Here is a 20,460-nt window from a genome sequence, read left to right as displayed (position 1 = left end):
ATATGCTCTTTTAATTTTATTCTGCTCTCTTCTCTAATAACATGATTTCTTTCTGGCTAAAAGTCTTGATGAAATGTATAGCCGTTGTAAAGGAACTCAGAAAAGTAGAAGCCACAAATTACACGGGCCTTGAAAAAGAGGAGGTTAGGGACCAGTGTTGCACATAGTTCTTTTGTCAGGGCTGGGAAGGATAGTGGCCAGGGGCTTTATTTGGGAAACTTCTTGAAACCCTACATGTTCCATATCTCAAGGACGCACTGGGTCCAAGGAAGAGGAGGGTGAGGGTGGGCTTACTCTGCTCTAGTAATATTGGAGTTGCTAATGAACTATAATCGAAATGGTATTTCCTTCTGGTAAGTTACTGCTTGTAATCCCAGGAAGAGATTGTTCAGTTGTTCTACATTTGGGTCATTTTACCATCATACCTAAAATGTGCAGTGCTGTCAAAAGATGAAAATAATGTTTGAAATGATCCTATGAATGGGCATTACCCCTGTGCTTATCTAAAGCTTGTCTTCACATTTGTCTGGTCCACATGTTTGTGCCATTAGTTTGGGGTAGCTGGTGAGAACACAGTTGCTAGTTCAGGTATGTTTTCTTCTGTCCGTTTCTATCAAGAATATTTAACAGGCAGTGTATTTGAAGGTAGCGTAAAGGGGCAGGTGCCACAGGCCAGGCATTTAGTGTGTGCTGGTGAAAGCAGGTCAGGCAGTGGAGTAGGAGAGTCCATTCTGCATGCTGAAGAGCAGTTGCTACTCAACTGCTGCCAGTTACTGTCATCCAGAAAAGCAGGTCTTACAACCCCAGAGTTTCCTGTTTTTCAATACAAGCCAGGAATCCAAATTTTTATGTGAAATTTCCTGCTTTTTAATTACTTAAACTGAAAATTTGGTTTGTTAAATTGCATGTTAGCATTGAACAAGCAGAGAATAATTAAACACACACACACACAAGCGCACACGTAGTTTAGATGTAGCTCATGAGCTCCCAGTTTGCTCTCTCTATTATAATTAACAGCTCTGCCTCCTCAAAATTCATATTCCAAAAGCAGCCAGAGTGTTGCAACTAAAACACAATCCTGTCTACAGTCCTTCACCTTTTACCTCCTTCCTTTAAAGTTTAATTTATGCTCAGCTTTCATTTTTAATGAGAGAGAGAGAGAGAGAGAGAGAGAGAGAGAGAGAATGCACACATGAGCAGGGGAGAGGGGCAGAGGAAGAAAGAGAGAGAATCCCAAGCAGGCTTCATACTCAGCATGGAACCCAACATGGGACTCGACCCCACGACCCCGGGATCATGACCTGAGCCAAAATCAAGAGTCAGACCCTCAACCAACTGAGCCTCCAGGGTGCCCTGACACTCAGCATTTAATAAGTATTATGGGTATGTGTGTATGTGTGAATGTGGTAAGGAACAAATTTTTTACAAGTGTGAAGTGGTATTACTCAACTAGTTAAATTTATGCTTAGTGTTTAACTAAAGCAAAATTTAATTCAGAATCATGATCTCTGGAAAGCTTGTATTATAAGAATCTGCATAGGTTACTATTTCCTAACTTGATTTCAGCTTATTGATGGCTAACAGCTTATATATGTGTTCCCAGAAGCTAGCATTATATAGCTAGCACATATATAGTTTATGGTACAAAAGAAAGAATAAATAAATGAATATGGATAAAAAGAAGAATGTGATCCAACTTCCTTGGTTCCTCATCAACCTCTTGGCTATTTTCCCCAAAATAGAAATAGAGGGCAATAGGTTCTATCTTGGTTTCTTATGAGGATTTTTCCTCACCACCCACACATCCCTATTTCTAGTATAATATGTACTCTCTGAGAGGAAGGGCACGAGTGATCTACGTCCCATAATAGTGCTGCTCTGAACAATACGATGCCATGTTTACCCTTCCTGGCCCCTCAGGATACAGTTCAGTTTCTTGGCTGTTACTCACTAGAACTATGTGTTCCTTTCATTTGGTACTAGAAAGTAGAATGCAAGTTTTAGTTTGCATTTTTCATTACTGGCTCAACAATATGGAACAAAAAAGATTTCTTTCTGACATCTCTCTTCAAGATAAGAAAATTAAAAGGTTGGGCTTCAGATACAAAAGAGAAGGGAACAAACCAAAATTATCTCGTCCTTTGTGTGCAACATATGGTAGAATTGGCTCAGATTTAATTCTGAAGAAAATGAGAACATCAGTCAAGGACAATGCAATTGCAGTGACTGTTTATGCCTCAGTGAGAGATATCACCATAATATGAATCGCCAGTATTTGCAGTCACTGCTCTTAGAGCTCAAGAAAATGTGAGCCCTAGGTCTTATATGAGAAATTTATAATGGTGTGAAGGAAGTTTCCAATATATATTTTTCCACAAGTGTATGAAAGGTGCCCATATTTGCAGATTTGGTAGCACCTATCCAAAAGCTTGATGGAGAGGAAGAAATCACATTGAATACATGTATCATTTAAATGGAAACTAAAAACTTCTCAAAAAAAAAAAAAAAGGCAAATGCCTGATAGGAAGACATTAAAATCATCAGGCAGATTGTATGCCATTCTCCGTAGGTCAATGACTTTAGCTCTGTCAGGATCCACTGTGTGCACAGACCCTGTCCTTGCTGAAAAGCGTACATGAAATCAATACTTACAACCATAGTGGGATCTCTATGGAAATGCAAGGTGTCATCCCATTTCCTGAAATTATGAACGAGAAAACAAAGTTAAGACATATCCAGATCCGACAGAGAAAATTCATATTGTCAGAAAATTAGAAATAGAGCAACAATATGAAAGTACTTAATATCATTGAATTATACGCTTAAAAAAGAGAGAGAATGTTAAAAGTAGAAAGGAGGGCTTGGTGTATAGTATCGGCCCTTTCTTCTCAGATGAAGAAAATGAATTTTTTGAAGGTTAAATGTACTTGGTAGGAAGTTGTGGGGCTTGCCAGGGGTTTTATCAAGTGATAGAGGTAAAACTTCCCCACTGAAAAGTGTTGTGATTATATTCCACAAGTCATGTTTGTTCAAATCCCCATTTCAGATATATTGAGCACATAGCAAGTGCTGGACACTGGACAGTGGTTGGATATGAGTGAAATGCTGCCAGTTCAATTGTAATGGTTAGAAGCAATCACCTCTTTTGAAATTGATGGGAGCTCCTCAGATCTCAAATGCTAAAACATGTGCAGTTAAAACAGATAATTAAGATGGCATTTAATTTCTCACTATTACCTTTTAGCAAGGGATGAGATATTAGAAAACTTTAGTCTTTATCTTTCAAGTTATTGTAAGAAAACCTTGCAACAGAGATGATGAAGTCCAAGTGAGAAGGGAAGTAATTACAACATTTTTAAAGTTTATTCATTTATTTTGAGAAAGAGAGAGAGAGCGTGAGTGGGGTAGGGGCAGAGAGAGAGGGAGAGAGAGAATCCCAAGAAGGCTCTACACTATTAGCACAGAGCCTGACATGGGGCTTGAACTCACAAACTGTGAGATCATGACTGAGCAGAAACTGATGTGGATGCTTAACCGACGGAACCACCCAGGTGCCCTAATTATAAAATATTTTTTACACAACTCGAACCTTATGAATATTAGAGCTATAGGTATATATATGTGTGTGTGTGTGTGTGTGTGTGTATAAATAAATAAATTTATATATATATATATATATATATATATATATATATAAAGGCCCTGTTCTTAAAGAACTCATAGCCAAGTCCAACGCATACAGGTGGAGGAACGTCAAGAACTCTACATTACTCGAGAAAGATTTTATTTTGTTCAGTTTAAATGAACTTTGAAAAATTAAATTTTGTAGCCAACAACAACTCACTTTTTAAAAATTAGAACCAGTGATTAGGACAGAAATTGAATGCCAGTTTCTAAATTCCTGATGGGAAGAAATCCCAAAGTTAGTTAGTGATGCATCAGTCACGTTTTTTTTTAATTGAAAGTGTCTATCTTGAGATTTTCACACAGTTAATAGGCTAGAGTGAGAATCTTCTGCATGATAATTTTTTATCTTTTGAACATACCATTGTTGTCAGATATTCTCATTCAGATTTAATTGTTCTGGGGTGAGATCTAGGAATTGGAATTTTTTAAAAAGTCTGAGAAGGTGATTCTGATATGCCAGTATTGACAACCACTGTCATAAATCATTATTTCTCAGAGAGCTATACTCACAGTTAAGATCATTTTAGTTGGTACTAAATCACTTTAAGTTGTAATTATGAAGGTTTTTAATGTGTATCATAAAAACATATATAAGCAGTCAGTGGGTATTCTTATTTAGGACAAGCAAAAGATTATAAAAAGTGAGCTACTTAAAAATAGATTGTCTATATATCTATCAATGTCTATGTCTATCTATGTCTGTCTATCTATCTATCTGTCTATCTATCTATCTGTATATCACCTATAAGAGTACAGTTGGCAAAGGTTGTGAAGGCATGATATAAATGATTGAATTTTAGACAACCCTGAGCTGGATTATGAGATAAGAGAGGAAATATGGAGGGCCAAGGAATTTGGAAGATAAAATAGATTTTAAGATCAATGATGAGATGGGAAGCAAATAGCATAAGGCAAAGATCATATTTTCAAGCATTCTTTGTCAAATGTACTTGGATCAAGATATTTAAAAATGAAAGGAGTATGTGGGTAGGATTGATATACTTTTATGTAAACAAAGAAGCCTTACTGGTACTCTTGCCTGTGTGGATGGCTTACCCACATCTCTGTAGATTTGGACTGGATTGGGTTGACCATGAGATGACACTTCAGGCATTATTTCCACCTGTGAACATTGAATGACTCCATAACATTATAGCAAAGGAAACAAAGAGTAAGCCCCAAGAAGTAAATGCTGCTTAAAATCAATGTGGGTCGGCAGTTATCTTCATTGGTTCCATAGGTGTCACCCTATGTGCTCTAAGAGCTTGGCATGTAGTGAGCAGTTCTGTGAATATTGACAGGGAAATCAGTAATAGCAGGGAAATGAGTGTTTAACATCCCAAAAGATAATTCTGTCTTTGGTTCAACAGAAAAGTCAGAGTGACACAGTAATTTTATCTCCTGTGGCAACTTTAATTGGCCAGCAGTGACTGCTGAAAGAATGCATTGAGGAACACTTTGAGGATGAGTCTGTCTCATGGAAAAGAATGTCATGATGAGTTAGTGTGACCATCAAGGAAGTTGCATAGGGGAGTGGCAGTACCATGGTCATATCCTCCATTTCTGAAAATGGTTACTCTGTTGTTTGAGGCTATAACATTCAGCAAAATGATCTTAGTCAAGGTAAAACTTGACAGTTTAAAACAAATAAACTCTTCTGAAAGAATGGTAAATTTCTCACTGCACCAGATAAGACAGAATACGTAGATTAGTACTTTCTGTTTCTGCTTTCATAGTGCATGAACTTCTGACTTTCAGTCTTGCACTTCATTCTGTAAGTCAGTATCTCCTTATTCTTTAATATGCCTGCTTACGAAATGACACGTTTGGAAATAAAGTTGTTTTAAATAGCAGTTTTTACAGCTAGCTGCCCCTGACTATTAATCTGTAAGTTAACATAACAATAAAGAGGTTAAATGATCAGCCTAAGTCTCCTTGGCAGTGAGTATACAATCTCAGCTTTCTTCTAAGAGAACTTGGGTACCTTGTTCTGGGAGGGAAGCCAGATATCATGGCTAAGTGCCCCTGGATCCTGTTGTTTAATCACAGGAGTTGTCTTGTATCTGAGTACGTATTTTATGGTTATTAACCTTAGCTATCATAAAGAGTTGACATCCAGGGAGAATTATGCTGGCGTGAAAATATACATGCATGTTTTTTTCCACCAAGATATTTCTCTCCAGGAGACATTTCCTGATTGGAATCAGTGTCCGTTTACACTGGTGTTCAAAAAGACATCATTTCTCCTCTCTCAACATCTCTTTCTCTTTTCTTTTTCAACCATTCATTCAAAAATAGGAATATATTATGAGTCAGGTACTGGTTTAGACTCCAGCAATATAACATTGAACAAACAGACACTATTTTACCTCATATATTCTTATTTCAAACAAACAAATTTAATCACATTAGAGAGTGATATACGAAATTATAGGAGAGTAAAAGGGAACAATGGGAGCACATAAGGGACATAGATTGTGGGACATCAAAGAGGGCTTCCTGGAAGAAGTAACATTTTGGCAAAGTCCTGAAACCTCAAAAGAAGTAATCCAAGTGAGGTGAGAGGCTGAGGTATGAGCAGGTGGAAGGAGAGGAGGGAAAAAGGTCCAAGGCTAGGAAAGAGCATGTCACTCAAGGAGGTGAAAGTCTTCACTGTGATGGGAATATGAAAGTGGACTGGGGAGAATGTAGTTGGAGATTGTACCCTCCACCACAAAATATAGTATTTGGAGGATATTTTAAGGAGTATGAACCTTATCTTGAAAACAAAGAAGCGGTACTGAAGGCTTTCAATGGTCTGACATGATCAGATTTGCATTTTAGAAAGGTTTTGTTCTTTTCTCTTTTTCTTTCTTAACATATATATGATATGTATTATGCACCATATCAAGATGGATTGAATTTTTCAGGTGCTTGTTACTGTGGAAGAGACTGGAAACAGACCCTTAAACCCTAGTGGAAGATATATAAATTATAAGTTGAGTATATGACACCCAAAGTACAATGAATATGACAGTGATCTTGTGATAACTTTATTAGAAAATACTGCTGATTTACTCCCCTCTATGGTGATATCATGGACATGTTGCCCTTGTTTAGAAAATCTGTTGTTAGGGGCGCCTGGTGGCTCAGTCGGTTAAGCATCCAATTTCGGCTCAGGTCATGATCTCACGGTTCCTGAGTTCAAGCCCTACATTGGGCTCTGTGCCAAGAGGTAAGAGCCTGGAGCCTGCTTTAGATTCCGTGTCTCTCTCTCTCTCTTCCCCTCCCCAGCTAATGCTCTTTCTTTCTCTCAAAAATGAATAAATGTGAAAAAAAAGTTAAAAAAAAGAAAGAAAGAAAATCTGTTGTTAAATGGAGAAAGGAAAGGAGTCACTCTATCTCCCCTTGATGAATTGTGTTTCTTAATTTTAAGTAACAGAAATCAAACTCAATCTAGCTTATGGAAGAATGAGAATTTACCAGTTTATCTGTTGGAGGGGCTGGAGTGATTGGAAGCAGAGATTCAACCCATCTTCCTGCTTGTTGACTTTATATCTTAAGCACTGTTATCCACGAGGAAGGAGACATAGCGCTGGTTTTCCTAATGTCTTGGATTAGATTCTCCAGAAACAGACCCCCCAAAAGGATTTATTAAAAATGTCTCTGGAAAAATCTGATAAAGGCATGGAGACAAATAGACTCAAGAAAATTAGAAGAAAAAAGCTGTCCTAAAGTTAAGTTTGAGAACTTATATTTTCAGTGGTAAAATTTCCTGAAATTGTGATTTTTTTTTTTTCTTCAGAAGTTCCTGGCATCCCAGGTCTAGGAATGAGAAAGCAGGTACTGGGACTGACCTAGAGTTGGTGTTTGCTGAGTGGGTGTGATGGAAGAAAAGGGGTACTTGGGAAAAGAGGATGTTGAAGGAAATCATGCAAATGGAGAGAAGGACAGACAGCAGGACACTGTTGAAGGAAAATAAAAGAACCAGGGGAACTTTCTGAGGAATCAAATGTATGCAGAGCTGAAAGGAAAGGTGTTTGTATTGGGTTCCTACTGACTGCCACAAACTTAACATGTTAAAACAATAGAAATTTGTTCTCTTATGAGTTCTCAAGAAGAAGTCTGAAATGAGTTTTATGTGACTAAAATCAAGGTGTTTCCAGGACTGTTCCTTCTGGAGGATCTATGGGTGAATCCATTCCTTGCCTCTTCCAATTTATGGTGGCTGCACCATAAATTCCTTGGCTTGTGGCTGCATTATTCCAATTTCTGCTTCTGTCATCACATTGTTGTCTCCACCACTATGGTAGCATCTCCCACTATCTTTAAAAGGACACTTGTGATTACCTCATTGTTTCCACCTGTTTTGCATTACATCTGCAAAGTTCTTTATACCATATAAGTTAGCATATTTATAGGGTCTGGGTTTGGCTTAGAAGTGTTGGAGAGGGGCTTTTTTCAAACTCCTACATCACTGTATCAAGATTGAAGATTGTTTATGTTCACAGTTCCCAGTGGAAAAAAAAATATATATATAATTGAAGTATAGTCACGAATGGGTATGAATGAAGATCATTAAGTCAGTCCAGGAAATAAAAGAGTAGGGCATTGGATGAGCCATTCTCTTGGATCCTGGAACCATCAGGGTATAGATGGACTTGGGATTCCTTAAGACAATGGTTGAATAACTTGCTATTGGCCACACCATTTGTAAGGGCTAGAAGTATTCTTATTACTTTTACCAAATATTCAACATTTAGTTAGTTTAGGGAGACCTATGAAAAAAGACGAGGAGGAAATCCATTTTCTCTCTGTTCCAAGGCAAGTTTGATTGTATTCTCCATTTGTACTTCTTGTTTTTCGTTCCAGCTCTCCCTTTGAGCCCCAGACCACAATGCTACCAGATCTATTCTCAGTCCTTCTCTGCTTTTTCAGTGCCCTAGGAGACTGATTTCTATGAAGGGGATCTCCCAGGGTCTTCTTGCCCTCTGACTTCCAGTTGGGTTTGCAACAGGGGAGCCTCTGGCAGGGGATCAGAAAAGAGGAGTATTGGTATAGTTACACACCCACCTCCCGCTCCAGCCCTGACTACCATGGCCCTGGCAGTGACTACGTATCTCCATGGACAAAGTTCCTGTGTAGTGGGCTCTTTCCCAGCTTCAGGTCTTTCTGACCTCTGGTAACTCTGTTCTCTCTTTTTGCCCAGCTTCCTGCTGTTGCTATATTCTGGGTGCTTCATTATCCCATTTGTTCCTTGACTCTATAATTCTCTGTATACAATCTCCTTTGAATGATCTTCAGGTAAGCCCTTTTGAATGTTTTTTTTTTCTTTCTGAAACTCTGGTATAATAGGGCATAATTCTAGCTATTCATAGTATTTTCTTAAATTATCATTATAGGTTGACATGTCTTCAGAAATCTCTTGGACACTCTTTTTTATTGTGTGGTAAAATAAGCAAATAAATAAACAAAACTACCTCAAGTCTTTTTTACCTGCTATTGGTAATGTTTTCTGTGACTTGTATCATTTAAGCTTGTCTTCAGTTATGAGTAATAGAAAACATTACCAAGAGTGAGTAATTGGAGTTTGTTTTTATCACATACAAGAAGAATGAATATGATCAGATGCTGATATTGCTTCAGTGCCTCAATATTTCAAGGCTTTGGCTATCACCTTCATGATTCTTCATTGTTTCCCTCTTGGGTACAAGATGGCTGCCAGGGCTTATTATCTGTGTTCCAGGCAGGAACCAGAGGGAAAGATGGCCACACCCACATTTATACTATTACATGTTCAGAAAAGTAATCCTTTCTCAGAAGGATTTTCTGTCCAGAAGATAGTCTGCTTATGCCTTATTTATCAGAAATGGTTTACGAAGCCACTGCTAGGTGCAAAGAAGACAAGAAAAGCAGTAACATTTGATTTTTTCTACAAAGGAGATAGGCAAGGGAAAAGAAGGTTGGAAATAGATGTTAATTAAGTGAAGATGTCTTCTGTACTCTCTTTGTACGTAATCCTACCAAATCATCTAAGGGCATGCATTATGAAGTCGGAGTGCTGAGTTCTAACACTAGGTCCACTATATTCTACCTGTGTGAATTTGGGAAACAACTTAATCTCTCATTGCTTCACTTTCTTTTTTTTTTTTTTTTTTTTTTAATTTTTTTTCAACGTTTATTTATTTTTGGGACAGAGAGAGACAGAGCATGAACGGGGGAGGGACAGAGAGAGAGGGAGACACAGAATCCGAAACAGGCTCCAGGCTCTGAGCCATCAGCCCAGAGCCTGACGCGGGGCTCGAACTCACGGACCGTGAGATCGTGACCTGGCTGAAGTCGGACGCTTAACCGACTGCGCCACCCAGGCGCCCCTCATTGCTTCACTTTCAAGTGAGGATAATAAAAACGTTTTTCTCTCATAGGGTTACTGTGATGACCAAATGAGTTAGTATACGTGCAGCATTTAGAACAGCATTGACACATGGTAGGCACTATTTAAATTGTTGTCTGATTTTTTGTTGTTTCTACCAAAACCCTCAAAGCAAAGACTATAGGAAATAGAAAACATAAGGGCCAATACAAAGTAACAGGGCGAAGCTTGGTCAAATTGTGAAATTAAAGACTATATCCTCCTTCATTAATTTTTTCCTTCAACCTTATCCATTCTCTTTGCAGACTCATATTGCCACCCAGATATCCATCACCCTCCTGTCATGCTATAACAGGAGCTGTTATAACACTCCACTTCCACTTACTGAATGCACTCACAATGTACCAGTCAATCTGTCACATATATTTTTTATGTCCTTACTGTGTGCTAGGGGCTGGGAAAAAAATGGTAAGTAATACAGCTATGGCCCTTCTGTGAGATGCTTGTAGTCCAGTTGGGAAGCTGATATTAAAAAATAATTAGAGAATTAATTGGTATTTGCTATATTCAAAATTGGAAAATTTCAGTATTCTATGACAACATGCTAATCTTAGGAGCCCACGAAAGCTTGCCTCAGGAAGTAGCATTTATGCTAAGGCTCTAAGGTTGAATAGGAACTAGTTGGGTAGAGAGGTGACATTGGGGCTGGGACAGAGAAGCAGAGTTTCAAGGGCAGAGGCCTAGAAGAAGGATGAGGCCTGATGTTTGAGGAGCTATGGGCCTATGTCTCTCTTTTCTATGCCATCAGAATCCCTGTGTCCCACTCCCTCTGTGCTGCTCCCAGCATTCTAAGTGGACAGGTAATTATTTGGTGAAACCCTAATTACCCAGGCCACACAAGAGCCTCAGGGTTTTCCCTTCCCCTAGTTTCCCTGAAGCAAAAAGACCTTGATAAGCAAATCTACACTTGAAATGTTCAAGATTTCTAAGCTTTGATACTCTGTTTTCAGGGCTATTTGTATTTGAACAAGAAGCATTTAAACATAAATTCTTACTTCATAAAGGGTGACTTCTCCACTAGTGGAGATTTCAGTCCTTTGCCTGGGAATTTCTTTTTGCTCTAAGGAGTTGGAGGGATGAGGCAGACTATTAACGCCCAATATAAAATCACCTCGAAGGTAAAGTTATATCTCAAGCATGTTGGCACTAATAATGATGTGGAAAACTTACTCTATGATTTAGTATTAGTTGGAACATAATTATTCCTTATTTATTAACACAATTAAACATTTATATTATTCCCCTTTTATGAAAATCAAAACTTTGAAATCCTGCTTGGAAAATGAGAATAGAAATGAGTTTTTAATCCCCTGGATTTGGCCACACTGAATATTCTTTTCTTCATTACTAGTTTGTGCTTAACCCATATAGTCAGATCCTTCAGGAAGCAGTGGCTTTCTTAGGTGTGGTATCCATCCATCATTTCCTCTCTGCTCCAGAGCTCCCCTGTGGCTGCTGAGTGCAGGAAGGGCTGATGCTTGCTGTGACTTCCATTTGCTCCTGAGGGGGAAAGTGAAGTTTCCAATCTTGTAATGTCATGTCCAGCCATAAATAGATGATTCAAAAGCCACATTTCTGAGGAGCAAGAGGTTAAAGGGAGCCTTGAGTGTTATAAGTGGTCAACATGCATTCTTCAAGATGGTCTCATTAACTAAACATGGAATGCAGAAGCATTTGTCAATATTATACATGCTGTTTTAGACTGCATTAATAAAAGATTCATTGGTGCTCCACTTCACATCGGTTTTGCCAATTTGAATCTCTTTTAAATGACTGCCTTCTTTGTTTTGTAGCTTACAGCTAAGCTTTTATAGTTACTCTAGCTCTCTCTAGGCTGTCTGCTCCACTGCTCACTCATGCTCATATACCCAATTATTTCTGTTCTATAAAAGGTATCTGCCTTTCTTAGTGTATGCATTTATATGTTTATTTATACATTGGTTTATTCCAAAATGTTTTTGACACAGTTCAATAGACCGGACGCTAGATTTTATGATCATTTTGGTTGCTCAGAAGCTATCCAAAAACTTCTAATATTTTCATTTGAAAACACAAATATTCTCTTCAGATTTTTTAAAATTTAATTCTTGTAAAAGGTATGGTCTCTTTAATAAGCTAGTTACATCTGATGCTGAGGTGTAAGTCTGATTCAAAATACAAAAGTCCACAGCTGTTACCAAGGAAATCAATGACCTCTTTTTTTAAGTAGCTGTTGGGATGCAAGTTAGTTTCCTAAGAAATCTCTAATTGGAAACTTTAGTCCTCAAAAGTCTGCTGGGGATGTGACTATGTGTCTAAAGGTTATAATGTCTAGTAGCATGTGAGGTTAGGGGTGTACAACAAAAAGTCATTTTTTTTCAAGTGTAAATAACAAGTGTTGAGACTTTCAGCTCCTCCTGGGATTACCAGATATTTGAAAGATACTTGATTTAAATTGGTTTGACTTAAAAAGCAAATAGAGCTGACAACAGAGAAAAACTGCAAGGGACATTTTTTTCTAATTTTTTAAAAATTTATTTATTTATTTTGAGAGAGAGAAAGAGAGCATGAGTGTGGTAGGGGCAGAAAGAGAGGGAGAGAGAGAGAGAGAGAGAGAGAGATTGAGAGAATCCCAAGCAGGCTCCATGCTGTCTGTGCAGAGCACGGTGTCGGGCTCAAACTCATGAACCCGTGAGATCACGATCTGAGCCAAAATCAAGAGTCCAAGCTTAACTGACTGAGCCACCCAGGTACCCCTGCAAGGGGCATTTTAACTGCTAATGACTAGGAACTGCATACAAACCAAAGCTTTTGAATATCCAATGGTGATATTCAAATGTTTTTGTTGAAGCAGAATAAGAAAATTCAAAATCAAGACAATGCTGAATTATACCTAGATATTTGTATTTAAAATGACTATAGTGTATATATTTGTAATAAGTCCTAGATTAATGAAAACATTGCCTAAATTGTACACTAGATTTCCTTTTCCCCTATATCCACATTAGGGGAAAGTTCAACTGATACCATTTATTGATTTATTGAAGGGAAATTTCTCCATCTCCTAATATGGCAAGAAACTATTCAAGGCCTCATGGATACAGAACATATTCTCCTACATTCGAAGAGTTTACTATAGTCCACTGGTAGAGTCAAATACTCAGCTCTCATAATGCAGTGAGATATATGTCATAACAAAGCTATTCATGCGACGTTATGAGAATGTAAAGAAGCAACATAGAGGAAAGGCACCGAACCCAACCTGGGAGAAGGAAAAGGATTTAGAAAAGTCTTCTTAGGGGCACCTGGGTGGCTTGGTTGGTTGAGCGTCTGACTTCAGCTCAGGGCATGATCTCATGGTTCATGGGTTCGAGCCCTGCGACGGGCTCTGAGCTGACAGCTCAGAGTCTGGAGCCTGCCTCAGATCCTGTGTCTCCCTCTCTCCCTCTCTCCCTGCCCCTCCCCTGCTCATGCTCCGTCTCTCCCTGTCTCAAAAATAAGTATAAACATTAAAAAAAAATTTAGAAAATTCTTCTTAGAGGAGGCAATGCTTCCATTGATTTGCATAAGAATTTAAAAACTACAGGAGCAAAAACAGAAAGGCCATACTCTAAAGTCTACTTTCCAACTAGTGTTAGCTCTTTACATTGCATCTTTAAAAAAAAATTTTTTTTTATGTTTTATATTTGAGAGAGAGACAGAGAGACAGAGAGCAAGTAGGGGAGGGGCAGAGAGACAGAGACAGAATCCGAAGCAGGCTCCAGGCTCTGAGCTGTCAGCACAGAGCCCAAGGCGGGGCTCGAACTCACAAACTGTGCGATCATGACCTGAGCGGAAGTTGGATGCTTAACCAACTGAGCCACCCAGGTACCTCCGTTACATCTTGATTCACAGTAACCAAATGTTAAGATATAGTATAAAGCAACACTATATTAAGATAGTATAGTGTTGGCTCAAGAGTAAGAATGTGATCTGAATTCAGAAGAAAGAGCCCCAAAACTGTTCTTATAATATGTAGGAATTATATTTTGGGATTTATTATATAATAAATAAGGTATCACAAACAGATGGGGAATAAGATTATTTGATAAATTCTGCTAGGAAAATTGATGTTTGGGGACAAAAATCAAGCTGACCTTCCTGTTATAGCATATGTCAAAATTAATGCCCGATGAATGAAAAATTTGATATAAAAATGAAATAATTTAAAAATCAGAAAATATGAATTAATTTTAACTCTAAGATGATGAAAAATATACTGGTATATATTGGTACACTGGACTTGATAAAAAAAAATCTGTGTGTGTAAAAATGATCATATTTAAAAGTATATGTTTAACTGGGGAAATTTTAGCAAAAAAAAATATGGCACAGTTTACATATACTTAAAAAAAATCACCTCCAGCCCAATAAGAAAAACACTACAGTAGAATGGGCAAAGAGCACAAGAAGAAAGTTTCCAAAAACTTATTACTGTTAAATATATGGAAAAATAGGGAAGAATATTCAAAATGACAGTGTCTTAATTTGGAGTATTTTAGCAAAATACCATATACTAGATGGACTACAACAAAAGACACTTATCTATAACACTTCTGGAGGCTGGGAAGTCTATGGTCAAGGTGCTAGCATGGTCAGATTCTGGTAAGGGCCTTCTTCCTGACCTGTAAATGGCTACCTTCCTGCTGTACAGACATTTGGTGGAGAGAGGAAAAGGAAGAAAGCTCTGGGATGTCTTTTTCTTTAGGGACACTGATCCCATAATGAAGGTTCCATGACCTCATCTAAACTTAATTACCTCCCAAAGGCCCCATTTTCTAATACCATTACATTGAGGGCTATATGAGTCCAGTGGACACAAAACACCTATGTTTCAGGTGTGCCACATAGTGATTTAGCCTCTTTATACTCATCTTCAATATTCTTAATTTTTTTCTTACCTGGGGTCTCTAAGCATCTGAACTAGAAGAAATAATTCTTATGCTCTTAAATCCAATTCTTTAAAGATCAGTTAATGTTAGTATCTAGTTTTTCAAAACACTGTTATTGCCTGTTTATCCTATACTGTTTAGAATTTGGAAACTGGTATCTTTTTATCATGTGCAAATGCAAGAAAAATGCTTATTTTCATTAAGGTAGATTTAGATCCTTCTTGTCTGAAGATTTATATGGTACATAAATAGATCTTACATGTGTTGTGATTAACTTAATTGTATCTTGGTACTGTTATCCTCATACCATTGGATTTAATTACATTGCATTATGACTGGTAATTAAATAGAATAAAATATCATTATATCATTAGTTGGTTTTATAAGGCCTTGAAATCTATTCTAAGAGCTCTTATATGTATTACAAGTTTTCACCACTAAGATCAATGCTCCTAGAATTGTTACTGGTCACTGAGTTGTCAGGTGTACATTTGCCAATTACTTGGAATTTGAGCTCAAAGGCACCAATGTGCACTGATTTGGGCGAAGCCTTCCAATTCAACCAGGAGGATGACCATCATTTTGTATCATCTTACTTTTAAATTTGTTCTCTCCCAAATGGGGGTATTGAAAGATTAAAGCAATGACCAGCAAACACATTTTGGCTGAATTGTCTGTGACTATGCAATTAACAGAAAAAAAGTTATCATTTATAATCAGCTGAGTTGTGTTTTCCAGTGATCTTGACACTGCTAGTATAGTGTATCTTGTAAATCTTTCCATGATGCCATGAACAATGACATGAGGGTGGAAATATGCTGATTGAAAGGCAAGCTGGAACTATAGTTGTGACCACAATCCATACTGTGTACAATTATGAAAAAGATATGCCTTCCAACAAGGGCCAGGTGTATGCCTTTTCTTCTCGAGTGACACTTGTTTCTGTCTCCATCTTGACAGTCATAGTTTCAAGCTATTCTATTTTTTATCAAACCTTGCTTTCTTCACAGAACGTGGAACTGATATGTAGAGGTGCCCTGCTGCATCCCAGGAACTGTGTCACGTATGATGTGTCATTTAAATCTCACAACCACCTTGTAAGTAGGCTGTATTATTACAGTTTTACAGATAAGCAAACTGAGACTTAGATAAAATATATTGCTTAAGAGAAGCTGGGTAGAAAGTGGCATGTCTGGTATTTAAACCTAGTTCTTTTTAGTTCCAAAGATATTAACCATTTCTTTTCTACTGTGTTGACTCACAGGAGGTTGTTTGTTTGTTTGTTTGTTGAAATTAAATGGCCTCCTACCATTATCCCATGAACATTGAGGTTATTTGTAATGTAGACATGTGAATGTTGCATTCAGCAAGGATGTCTATGGAACCCCTCTAGGAACTGTGAGGATGAACATTTAACATTCCCCTTTATTTTTTTAAAAATTCTTTTTTATTCTTTATTTATTTTTGAGAGAGAGAGACAGTGAGACAGAGTGCAAGTCGAGGAGGAAAAGAGAGAGAGGGAGACACAGAATCCAAAGCAGGATCCAAGGTCTGAGCTGTCAGCACAGAGCCTGATGCAGGGCTCAAACTCACGAACTGCAAGATCATGACCTCAGCCAAAGTCAGATGCTTAACCAACTGAGCCACCCAGATGCCCCTAACATTCCCCATCTTGATCTAGAATTTGAGAAGGGTAGGTATCATTCTTGGATATTTAAAAAGAATTTTCCCAGGTAGAAGGAAGTTGAAAGCAAAATAAAAGAATACCTTTTAGGATTCACAAAATTATGAGAATTCAGCTACGTATTGTAGTGTGTTTTTAAAGTGTTTATGTCTCTCTTGTTATTCACTAGCATTTAGTGCAGATATACCAAATATGCCAATCTTGCCTCAGCTTTGCTACAGAGTGTTGTAAGTGTTACAGAATGTTATGCTTAAGTCAGAATATTAAAAGGAACCCCAAACTACCCCTCAGACTCACCCTATTTAATCCATATTTCTTTTAAGGAGGCTTTGCCATGAATTTATTCATAGAACTAGATTCTTAGTGATTGTGGCCCCAAGCTTATAGAAAAAGACAGATTTTTTTCTTTAAGTTTTTTTATTTTGAAATGATTTTAGATTTACAAAAAAGTTTCAAGGGTAGTACAGAGAGTTTTGTATATCTGATATATAGCCCATCATCCCCTAACATTAACATTTTATATAACCATGTACATTTATCAAGACTAAGAAATGAACATTGGTACATTACTATCAGCTAAATTCCAGACTTTGTTCTGGTTTTACCAGTTTTCCCACTAATTTCCTTTTTCTTTTCCAGGATCCAATTCAGTATATCACATTGCACTTAATCATCATGTCTTCTTAGTGAGAGGAGACAGTTTTCAATGTTGAGTAGTAATGATGGCAACGATGCAAAAGACTCAGAAAAGGTAGTTGTAGGTGGAAGGGAAAGTTTATTAATCAACTCCTCTAAGTCCAGAGACAAAAGGAGTGTCCTTCCAGGAGGAAACAATACTGGAAGATCACCATGACTCTCTCTTCCCTATTGCCCCCCCTTTTTTTTCTCTAAAGGATAAGATTGAGGAGAACATCATTGTTGACCAAAGCAGTAGTCTCTTTTCCCTCTCCAGCATGTCTTCAAGTGGTACCCACTCTCCTGTTTGCTAATTGTTCCATACACTGAACTCTTAGGAACCAGAGCCTTTAGCCTCTGCATGATATGTAGAGGTGCCCTGCTGCATCCCAGGAACTGTGTTATGTATAATGTGTCATTTAAATCTCACAACCACCTTGTAAGTAGGCTGTATTATTACAGTTTTACAGATAAGCAAACTGAAACTTAGATAAAATATATTGTTTAAGAGAAGCTGGGTAGAAAGTGGCATGTCTGGTATTTAAACCTAGTTCTTTTTAATTCCAAAGATATTAACCACACTCCTCTAGCTGCTTCCCTGCAAGTAGATGGATGAGTCAGTTCACATTACGTGGGACAGGGTAGGAAAATCCATTCGGATCTTTTTTTAGGGTGAAAAAGCTAATATTCTGAGATCCACAATTCCATCTATTTCTTAATGTTTATTTTTCATACTGTTTAAAATGCAGAGAGGACAAACGTTGTGATTAGCTCCTTGCAGAACTTGTAGCACAGATCATTTGGTGTATGGCTTGCTTTTTGTCATGGTGTTATAAAAAATAATCTACATTGATTAAAAATCATTTTTAAAGATGTAATTTAAAAACACTTTCTATAAAATAAAGCACTGTTAAATCATCAAAATTCCTCATGCAACAATTTACTAATCATATGTGTATATATGCGTGTATGTGTACATATAGACATATTCTGCCTAATACACCTCTTACATGTGTTTATGTGTGTATATATATTATATGTTAATACATATGTAGGTACATATATGAATAGATGTACATAAATTTATACATATATGTATATGTACATACATGGCTAAATACATATATGCATATATACACATATACATCCTATAATATACATATTCTAGCCTGTATGTCACATATTAATCAAAATAGGATGGGGCGCCTAGGTGGCGCAATTGGTTAAGCGTCCGACTTCAGCCAGGTCACGATCTTGCGGTCTGTGAATTCGAGCCCCGCGTCAGGCTCTGGGCTGATGGCTCGGAGCCTAGAGCCTGTTTCCGATTCTGTGTCTCCCTCTCTCTCTGCCCCTCCCCTGTTCATGCTCTGTCTCTCTCTGTCCCAAAAATAAATAAAAAACGTTGAAAAAAAATTAAAAAAAAAATAGGTTAAGTTGTGTTGGGCTAACAAACAACTTCAAAGTTGCAACTTATTTCCTGCTCACATTATATATGCATTGCTGATTGACTTGAGACTCAACTCCCCAGTCACTGAGGAAGCCAGGTCAATGAGGACTCTACCATGTGGTGGTTGCACCACCTAGAACACAAGCCCTCTCGATCACTCAGCATGGTAAAAGAGAGCTTGGGCAATTAAACATGAGATTTCCAAGCCCTCTCGATCACTCAGCATGGTAAAAGAGAGCTTGGGCAATTAAACATGAGATTTCCACCATCTCAGTTACGTACAATTTATACTCACAATTTATTGGTCAGAATCCATCACAGGGTTTAATTCAACTTAAAGGGCCAATAATCACATCTTCTAGGTGTACAGAAGGCAGGGGAGAATCAAGTATTGAAGAAAAATTATATATAATGTGTACTACATGAAAAAACTCACTTATGTGAAAAATTACTTGTGTAACAGGTCAGGGTAAATAACACTAGCATAACACTAGTATAACAAGTTGCTCCAGATTCCAATGACTTAATATAATTAAAGTTTGTTTTTACTCATTTGACAACATAATGCAACTGGCAGGAAGTCAGTACTCCAGGCAGTCAGGTAGGGACTTTAAGATCTAACATTTTGTGACATAAAGACTGAAAAGTGACAACAATAAAGAGGCAGTTAGTTCTATTTTACTTCTAGTTTGAGTATAAGGTGAATGGTCAGATCAGTTTTGTCTTGTATCAGATGGTTCGATCCCATAACAAATTAAGTGAGCAGCACCCTGCTCAAAGGGATTGTTCATCCACTAATTTCCTTAGCGCTCTGATGTGCTACAAACTACTTTTTTGATTGTAGAAAATAACATCCTGATACATAAGCAATGTTTTGAAAGAATAAATTAGTCATCCTGGCTTATCTAAATTGGGCTAGACTGCTATTGAAAAAGGGGTAATTTAGAGGAGTTTTTAAAGAAAAATTTATCTTCTCAACTTTGCTTCTTCCTTGTTCTCTTTCTTGCCTTACGTTACTTTTAAACTGTTCAGCCACTCCAGCATATAAATTTACTACTGACTAAAGTTGTATTTGCTATTTCCTGAGTTCTTGATTTATATGGTCCAGTTCCTCAGCATGAATGGCTTGAGGTCTGGGGCTACTTGTCCTCCCTTTGCTCAAGTAAACAAACAAAAGAAAGTTAGTACATAGCTCAGTACATTTAAGATTTGTAAATAACTTGTCATTTCAAAGTGAACTAAAAGCCTTGAAACTTCAACCAGGATTCATCTGAAATTATGTGGGGTTATTAAAATATGCCATAGAACTCATAAAAATATGTACAAATTTATTTTAGAGCTACATTATCCTCATGGTTAAAGATTGGTTGGAGAGAGCCCAGTACTTAAGTAAGGAATTCTTGGTTCTTGCTCTGGGTCAGTCATTAATGACCTCTATGACCTTGGGCAAGAGTTGAGTATTAGATGACTCCTAATTATAACTATCTGTGAGTTGTTGACTAAACTGGATGCAGCAATTTCTACTGTGGCCTTACAGCTTCTGGATTTTCACTGTGGAACCAGAGCATGCATCTGAATAGTTGACCAGTGATCTGGATCCATATTTTTTAGTGCTTATCCTGTTGATTGAATTTAATAGCTGTGC

The 20,460-nt window shown here is 37.5% G+C and overlaps 1 long non-coding RNA gene across 11 annotated transcripts in view; it reads left to right on the top strand.

Annotated features, from left to right (window-relative positions):
• LOC132672857 (uncharacterized) overlaps nucleotides 1-20,460 on the top strand; it is a 119,925-nt gene that overhangs the window by 64,405 nt on the left and 35,060 nt on the right. For 4 of the 11 annotated variants that reach the window (XR_014138100.1, XR_014138099.1, XR_014138098.1 and 1 more), the window contains exon 4: nucleotides 1,172-1,383. The exons of 6 other annotated variants lie outside the window; for them this stretch is intronic. This is a non-coding gene — a long non-coding RNA (uncharacterized LOC132672857). Of the gene's footprint in view, nucleotides 1-1,171; nucleotides 1,384-16,019; nucleotides 16,129-20,460 lie in introns of those variants that run through there. One more of the 11 variants, XR_013557551.2, reaches the window with a different exon arrangement.

This window comes from Panthera onca, chromosome C1, assembly GCF_046562875.1.
Source record: "Panthera onca isolate mPanOnc1 chromosome C1, mPanOnc1 haplotype 2, whole genome shotgun sequence".
NCBI classification, from domain to species: Eukaryota; Metazoa; Chordata; class Mammalia; order Carnivora; family Felidae; genus Panthera; species Panthera onca.
Note: the sequence above shows the minus strand (reverse complement) of the source record. Positions and strands in the feature narration are given on the sequence as shown.